Raw genomic sequence first — 9,419 nt, 5'->3', positions numbered from 1 at the left:
TATTTTCATAAGAAAGAAATTTAACATTGGAAGGGATGACCGAGTTTGGAATAGCTGAGCTCTGTAGTTCCCCCATCGTGAATCCTTCCCGGAAATGAGAAGTAACTTCTTGATCCTCCTCCATGGCATCTATCCTTTTCAAGTCAGCTTCCATCTCTTCCTCCGTTGAGGGCCCAAAGTGATAGGCATCGCTGTTTGCCCCTGGACCTGGTGTCAGATGAGACACCTGCCTCTCCCCGACTGACTCTTGAGAAGACATCTTGCTCCGTATCTGCAACAGAAACAACTCGAAACAAGAACAGGAGATATTTGTGTGATACGGTGGTCAAAACCTTTAGGAGATTATATAATGAATTTTTACCGACCAAAAGAAGTATCGTGCAAGAAAACGGAGTCCGGAGAGCACACGAGGTGCCCACGAGGCAGGGGGCACGCCCTCCACCCTTGTGGAAGCCTCGTGTCGTTTCCGATCTGATTCTTATTTTCCTATTTTCTTAAATATTCCAAAACGGAGAAAAATTGCCATTAGAACTGTTTTGGAGTCGGTTTACTTACCGTACCACGTACCTATTCCTTTTCGGTGTCTGAAACGTTCCGAAAAGTGTCTCTTATGTATTCCTCCGGGGTTACGGTTTCCATAACATTCGTTTCAACATTTATAGGATTACCTTAGATATAATGTTTGATTCTTTGACCGTTCACCATCCTCGGATTTGTGCCTTCGAAGTTGTTGATTTTATGGCACCGGAACGATAGACCTCCTCGATAATATAAGGACCTTCCCATTTAGAGAGAAGTTTGCCCACAAAAATCTTAAACAAGAGTTGTATAACAATACATAATCACCTACATTGAACTCACGTTTTTGTATCCTTTTGTCATGCCATTTTTTAACTTTTTCTTTAAACAGTTTGCCATTCTCATACGCCTGTGTTCTCCATTCATCACGTGAGCTAATGTCAAAAAGCCTATTCTCTCCGGCAAGTTTGAAATCATAGTTGAGCTCTTTAATTCGAGAGGTAAGTCACATGCTTTACCATAAACCATTTTATACGGAGACATACCCATAGGATTTTTGTATGCAGTTCTATAAGCCCATAATGCATCATCAAGTTTCTTGGACCAATTCTTTCTAGATCTATTAACAGTCTTTTGCAAGATTATTTGAGCTCTCTGTTACTTCATTCTACTTGTCCACTAGACTGTGGGTCATATGGAGATGCAATTCTATGATTAAGATCATACTTAGCAAGCATTTTACGAAAGGCACCATGAATGAAATGTGAACCACCATCAGTCATTAAATATCTAGGGACTCCAAACCTCGGAAAAATAACTTCTTTAAGCATCTTAATAGAGGTGTTATGATCAGCACTACTAGTTGGAATAGCTTCTACCCACTTAGTAACGTAATCAACAGCAACTAAAATATGTGTGTATCCATTAGAGGAAGGAAAAGGTCCCATATAATCAAAGCCCCAAACATCAAATGGTTCAATAACAAGTGAATAATTCATAGGCATTTCTTGACGTCTACTAATATTACCAATTCTTTAACATTCATCACAAGATAAGACAAACTTACGGGCATCCTTGAAGAGAGTAGGCCAATAAAAACCGGTTGCAATACCTCATGTGCAGTTCTATCTCCAGCATGGTGTCCTCCATAAGCTTCGGAGTGACACTTGCACAGGATCTGTTCCTGTTCATGCTCAGGTACACAACGTCTAATAACACCATCTACTCCTTCTTTATAAAGATGTGGGTCATCCCAGAAGTGATGTCTTAAATCATAGAATAACTTTTTCTTTTGTTGGTATGTGAAACTAGGTGGTATAAATTTAGCAACAATGTAATTAGCATAATCAGCATACCATGGAGCAGTACGAGAAGCATTTATTACATTTAATTGTTCATCAGGAAAGCTATCATCAATAGGTAGTGGGTCATCAAGAACATTCTCTAACCTAGACAAGTTGTCTGCAACGGGATTCTCAACTCCCTTTCTATCAATAATATGCAAATCAAATTCTTGTAGCAGGAGAACCCATCTAATAAGTCTAGGTTTAGCATCTTTCTTTTCCATAAGATATTTAACAGCAGCATGATCAGTGTGAATAGTTACTTTAGAATCAACAATATAAGGTCTAAACTTATCACATGCAAATGCAACTGCTAAAAATCCCTTTCAGTAGTAGCATAATTTCTCTGGGCATTGTCTAGAGTTTTACTAGCATATTGAATAACATTTAATTTTTTATCAACTCTTTGTCCTAGAACAGCCCCTACAACATAATCACTAGCATCACACATGATTTCAAATGGTAAATTCCAATCAGGAGGCTAAACAATAGGTGCATAAATCAAGGCTTTCTTAAGTATTTCAAATGCTTCTACACAATCATCATCAAAGACAAAAGGAATATCTTTTTGTAATATGTTAGTCAGAGGCCAAGAAATTTTTGAGAAGTCCTTAATGAACCTCCTATAAAAACCGGCATGACCAAGGAAACTTCTTATACCTTTGATGTCCTTGGGACACGGCATCTTTTCAATAGCATCAACTTTAGCTCTGTCAACTTCAATACCTCTTTCAGAAATTTTATGCCCCAAGACAATGCCTTCATTAACCATAAAGTGGCACTTCTCCCAATTCAAGACAAGGTTAGTTTCTTCACATCTCTGCAAAACTCGATCAAGGTTGCTCAAGCAATCATCAAAAGAGGATCCATAAACAGAAAAATCATGTAACATCCCAAAATTCTAAATTTTGGAATGTTATAATAAATAGATAGATTTGATTGATTGACTGAAAGTGAGTGAATTCGAAACTTTTTGAAAGTTAAATGAGAGGGAATAAAAGGACTTTCCCAAACTTTCATTTTGCATTTTGATCTCCGTGAATTCAAATTCTTTTCACCACAAAACCCTGGAGAGAAGATGACATAACTTCTTCCATTTATTAAAATGACAAGGGGTGTTGAAAATATTTGAATTTCATTTGAGAAATTTTCCAATTCAGAAACTTTAAGCAACTCAATGATTTTCACGAGAGAAGATAACATGACTTCTTCAAAATATATGAAATATGAGTTGGAAGTTTTAAAAGAATTAAATTCAAAGTCCTTTTGAATTTATTTTCAATTTGGAGTTATTTGAGTTTTATTCAAATTATTTTTCTCCCAAAATAAAATACATGGAAAATAGGGTAACATGATTCCCTACAATAGAAAATTGGAGAAAAATTAATTTGAAATTATTTTGGTATTTTTAAAATGATTTTTATTGGATTTTATTAGACCAGAAGCACTCTTTGTATTATATGAATTTGTGTGGATTTTATTTGGCATTATAAAAATGTCCATGTTGTAGAAAATCTTTTTCTATAAATTTTGGTATATTATATGCCTATATAATATTTTTGTTTATTTTGCTTTTATTTGTTTTGTTTGTCTGAAAAAAATCTAAAAAAAACTTCGCCGACTGGGCCGGCCCGGCACCCAGCCAAGCCGCGGCCCAGCCAGCCCAGCTAGCGTTGCGCCCGTCTTTGAGCTCGGGACAGAGTCCCGAGCGGTTCCGCCAGCGCCGCCGCCGTGGTCGCCATGGACACCGCCGCCGCCTCCCTTGCCCCCTCCTCCACGCTGCCCTCTCCGCCCCTCCATAAATACCGAAACCCGGCCCCCCTCTCTCTGCAACCGCCGCCTCCCGCCACTGCTTGCTGCCCGCGCCACCGAGGCCACATCGCCGCCGCCGCTAGTTGCTGCTGCCGTCGCCGCCTCGCCCCAGCGCACCCGTCGCCCCGCGCCGCCTCTCCCTGTGCGCCTCGCCATCTCCTCCGACGACCGGAGCCCCGTGCCGCCTCGCCGGAGCTCGCCAGTTCGATCCGCTCCGCGAACCACCGGTTTTCTTTGAACCGCCGCGAACCGGTATAACCGACCCCGGTCCTTTTTCTTTAGGTTCGATTTTTTTTAAACCCTAGACTAGATCTGTTTTTTAGGGTTTTATTAAACAGCGAACGTCCACTGTTTAGATCTTATAAACGAGCGTTCGTTATTTAGTCTTTTTGTTTTCTGGTTATTTACGCCAGGGACCTAGTTGTAGTTGTTTTATTTTACAGTTTAGCCCCTGTTCTTCAAACGCTCATAATTTTTTGCTCGTTAGTCGAAATTCGATGAAACCAACGCCCACGTCTTCGTTATGATCCCCTCTATCCAGAAAAACAACTTAAACTTGTTTTTGAAAGTTTAAAATTTGAATTAGACCAGATTTGAATTCAAACTTTGTTTGATCATAACTTGAGTTCCGTAGCTCCGTTTGAGTTGATTCTTTTTGCGAATCGAAGCTCTTGACCTAAACTTTCTGATAAGGCCAAATACACCTAATTTTGGTACTGTTAGAAATTGTTGCGAGAGTTATTTGTTTGATTTTGACGTTTTCCGAATTGTTTCTTCGTTCTCTCCGATCTTTGAGTGATTGCTTATGTGGGGTTACTATTGCTTGCTTACGATAGATTGACCGGAGTGTGACGAGTAGATCTATCAAGAGTTTTGAGTGCGAATCATCTTCATCAACATTGCAGGCAAGTTCACACTTTGATCATATCCCTTTCATACCCAGTTTTTATGCATTATTTTCACCCTCAAACATTGCATGAGTATGATTGATAACATGTGGGTATTGGGAAGTAGTTGATGAGGTAGGAACCTATTGCCCTGCATTCAAACCTTGGGAGTTACTTTTACGTTATGCTTATATTGCCATGCTATGCTCGTAGACGTGGATTGGGTTTGAGAGTATTCATGACAGATGAGAGATTGTTAATTAATGGTTTACTTAAGATGGCAACTTTAGCACACATCTGGGTGGATTGAGGCACCTGGGTATTCCAGCGATTGCTTGTTTAGGCACCTGGGTATTCCAGCGATCGCCTGTTTTTCTTTATGGACCGCCACCCAGGCTCAAAGGGATCATGAGATTATTCATACTAGAAACTTCCGTGTGCAGCCACAAGCTACTATGGGCTCTAGCATAGTTGATTAAGTCGTGCGAACTCTTACAGTGGTAGACTAGCAGATGTAGAGGAAAGTAGGTGTAACGGTCTACCCGATCGTAAGGTGCTAGCGCTTCTGAAAGACTATGTCTCGGTCATCCATTTCTCAAACACCATGTAGTGCAAGAATCCCAACGGAGGAGATCGAGTCTTGTGGGGAAAAGTGCGCAAACCTCTGCAGAGTGTATAAACTAATCATGATTAGCCGTGTCCCCGGTTATGGACGTCTTGAGTATCTAGTACTTGGATTATCATGTGAATTTCATCACGTTACTTTAAATTAATTTTTTTTGATTTAATGATGTTACTTAATTGGGATTGAGAATGCTGTCAACCATTCTCAATGTTCAACAACCACCCTGATAGTTAAATAAAAATTTATTCCTTTGCAGTAGGGAAAAATTGGCTTTTCGCAAAAACTATAACCATAGAACTTTTCCACCAGCCAAATATGCATGTAGTGATAGCCTTTATTCATCATTCTCTATGGTGTGAATTTGCCAGTACATTCAATGTACTGACCCTTTGTGGCTGCAATGTCTCATGTTGCAGGATTATCTTACGACGAGTAAGTGATACGTTAGGGTTACGATTTCTACACTCAACTTTGCCGTTAGTGTTGATGGGAATCCACAACCTTGTTACTTCCGCTATTTGGATTGAGGTAATAGCATTTTACGTTACTTTATACATGTGATTTACCTCTGTTATAAATCCTCGAGTACTATGTGTGTCAGCATACCGATCCAGGGATGACACTTAAGCACAGAGACTTGACCGTCTGAGGTCGGGTCGCTACAAATCATCCATGAAAACTTGACAAATCTTTTCACAAAAGTCAAAGAATATAGCCATCATGCATCTTTGAAAGGTAGCAGGTGCATTACATAAACCAAAATGCATACGTCTATAAGCAAAGGTACCGAAAGGGCAAGTAAAAGTAGTCTTTTCTTGATCCTCAGCTGACACAGGTATTTGAGAGAAACTAGAGTAACCATCAAGAAAGCAAAAATGTGTATGTTTGGATAATCTTTCTAGCATTTGATCAATGAAAGGCAAAGGGTAATGATCTTTTTAGTAGCTTTATTTAATTTGCGGAAATCAATTACCATCCTATAACCTGTAATAATTCTTTGCGGAATCAATTCATCTTTATCATTAGGAACGACAGTAATACCTCCCTTCTTAGGGACACAATGGACAGGACTTACCCACTGACTATCAGCAATGGGATAAATTATACCTGCCTCAAGGAGCTTTAATATTTCCTTTCTTACCACTTCTTTCATCTTAGGATTTAGCCGTCATTGGTGATCAATAACTGGTTTGGCATCTTTCTCCAATTTTATTTTGTGTTGACATAGAGTGGGACTAATGTCCTTAAGATCATCAAGAGTATATCCAATAGCAGCACGGTGCTTCTTCAGAGTTTTCAATAATTTCTCTTCTTCATGCTCTGAAAGGTTAGCACTAATAATAACAGGATATATCTTCTTTTCATCAAGATAAGCATATTTAAGAGTATCAGGCAATGGTTTAAGCTCAAACACGGGATCACCCTTGGGTGGAGGAGGATCCCCTAGGATTTCAACAGGCAAGTTGTGTTTCAGAATAGGTCCCTGTTTAAAGAATACTTCATCTATTTCCCTTCTTTCATTCATGAACATATCATTTTCATGGTCTAGCAAATATTGTTCTAAAGGATCAGTAGGAGGCACAACAATAAAAGCAAGAACAATAATTTCATCTTTACTAGGCAATTCCTCATCACGAGGTTGTCTACTAAATTTAGCAAAATTAAACTCATGAGACATATCCCCTAAACCAACAGAAACAATATCCTTATTGCAGTCTATCTTAGCATTAACAGTATTCAAGAAGGGTCTACCAAATATAATGGGACAAAAGTTATCTTGTGGAGAGCCAAGAACAAGAAAATCAGCAGGATACTTAACTTTCCCACACAAGACTTCAACATCTCTAACAATCCCAACGGGTGAAATAGTATCTCTATTAGCAAGCTTAATTGTAACATCAATCTCTTCTATCTTAGTAGGTGCAATATCATGCATAATTTCTTTGTATAAGGAATGAGGTATTGCACTTGCACTAGAACCCATATCACATAAGCCATGATAACAATGATCTCCCATTTTAACAGAAATAACAGGCATGCCTACAACAGGTCTATGTTTATTTTTAGCATCAGGTCTACCAATTCTAGTAGCTTCATTGCAGAAGTAAATAACATGCCCATCAATATTATCGGCCAAGAGATCTTTAACCATAGCAATTTTAGGTTAAACTTTAATTTGCTCAGGGGGTTTAGGTGTCTTAATATTACTTTTGTTAACCACAGTTGAAACTTTAGCATGATCCTTTATTCTAACAGGGAAAGGTGGCTTCTCAATATAAGCAACAGGAACAACAGGATCATTATAAGTGATAGTCTTTTCTTCAACTTTAATAGCTGCAACTACTTTTACTTCAATGGGAGGATTATATTTAAACCACTTCTCCTTAGGGAGATCAACATGAGTAGCAAAGGATTCACAGAAAGAAGCTACTATCTCAGAGTCAAGTCCATATTTAGTGCTAAATTCATGGAAAGCATCGGTATCCATAAAAGATTTAACACAATCAAACTTAGGTGTTATACCTGACTCCTTACCTTCGTCGAGGTCCAAATCTTCAGAGTTGCGTTTAATTCTTTCCAATAAATCCCATTTGAATTCAATAGTCTTCATCATAAAAGATCCAGTATAAGAAGTATCGAGCATGGAGCGATTACTGAGAGAAAGCCGAGCATAAAAAATTTGAATAATCATTTCTCTTGAGAGCTCGTGATTGGGGCATGAATATAACATTGACATAAGCCTCCCCCAAGCTTGAGCGATGCTTTATCCTTCGCGAGGCCAAAAATTATATATATAATTACAATCACGATGAACAAGATGCATAAGATAAAACTTCTGATGAAATTCCAATTTCAATCGCTTGTAGTCCCATGATCCCATATCATCACATAGCCTATACCATGTCAATGCCTCTCCCTTCAAAGATAAAGGGAAGACCTTCTTGTTGATAACATCATCGGGCATACCTGCAAGCTTAAATAATCCACAAACTTCATCCACATAGATTAAGTGTAAATCGGGATGCAATGTTCCATCTCCTGCAAAAGGATTAGCTAGCAGTTTCTCTATCATACCCGAAGGAATTCAAAGTAAAAAAATTCAGTAGGTTCAATAGGTTGAGGAGCAACTCTTTGCTCTACTGGTCGGGGTGAAGATACCCCGAACAAGCCCCTCAAAGGATTATGTTCCATAGTAACAAGTGACAGTAAATTTCAGCACACTATATAAAAATTTTCCTTACCAAATTCCACCTACCAAAGGCGCTTCACTCCCTGGCAATGGCGCCAGAAAAGAGTCTTGATGACCCACAAGTGTAGGGGATCTATCACAGCCTTTTCTATAAGTAAGAGTGTCGAACCCAACGAGGAGCAGAAGGAAATGATAAGCAGTTTTCAGTAAGGTATTCTCTGCAAGCACTGAAATTATCGGTAACAGATAGTTTTGTGATAAGGTAATTTGTAACGAGTAGCAAGTAATAAAAGTAAATAAGGTGCAGCAAGATGGCCCAATCCTTTTTGTAGCAAAGGACAAGCCTGGAAAAACTCTTATATGAAGGAAAGCGCTCCCGAGGACACATGGGAATTATCGTCAAGCTAGTTTTCATCACGTTCATATGATTCACGTTCAGTACTTTGATAATTTGATATGTGGGTGGACCAGTGCTTGGGTACTGCCCTTACTTGGACAAACATCCCACTTATGATTAACCCCTATTGCAAGCATCCGCAACTACAACAGAAGTATTAAGATAAACCTAACCATAGCATGAAACATATGGATCCAAATCAGCCCCTTATGAAGCAACGCATAAACTAGGGTTTAAGCTTCTGTCACTGTAGCAACCCATCATCTACTTATTACTTCCCAATGACTCCCTCTAGGCCCAAACAATGGTGAAGTGCCATGTAGTCGATGTTCACATGACACCACTAGAGGGATGACAACATACATTTCATCAAAATATCGAACGAATACCAAATTCACATGACTACTTATAGCAAGACTTCTCCCATGTCCTCAGGAACAAACGTAACTACTCACAAAGCATATTCATGTTCATAATCAGAGGGGTACTAATATGCATAATGGATCTTAACATATGATCTTCCACCAAGTAAACCAACTAGCATCAACTACAAGGAGTAACCAACACTACTAGCAACCCACAGGTACCAATCTGAGGTTTGGATACAAATATTAGATACAAGAGATGAACTAGCGTTTGAGATGAG

The sequence above is a fragment of the Triticum urartu genome, chromosome 3A (assembly GCF_056163025.1).
Source record: "Triticum urartu cultivar PI428250 chromosome 3A, HENAU_Tu73, whole genome shotgun sequence".
Taxonomy (NCBI): Eukaryota; Viridiplantae; Streptophyta; class Magnoliopsida; order Poales; family Poaceae; genus Triticum; species Triticum urartu.
This window is presented reverse-complemented; position numbering follows the sequence as displayed.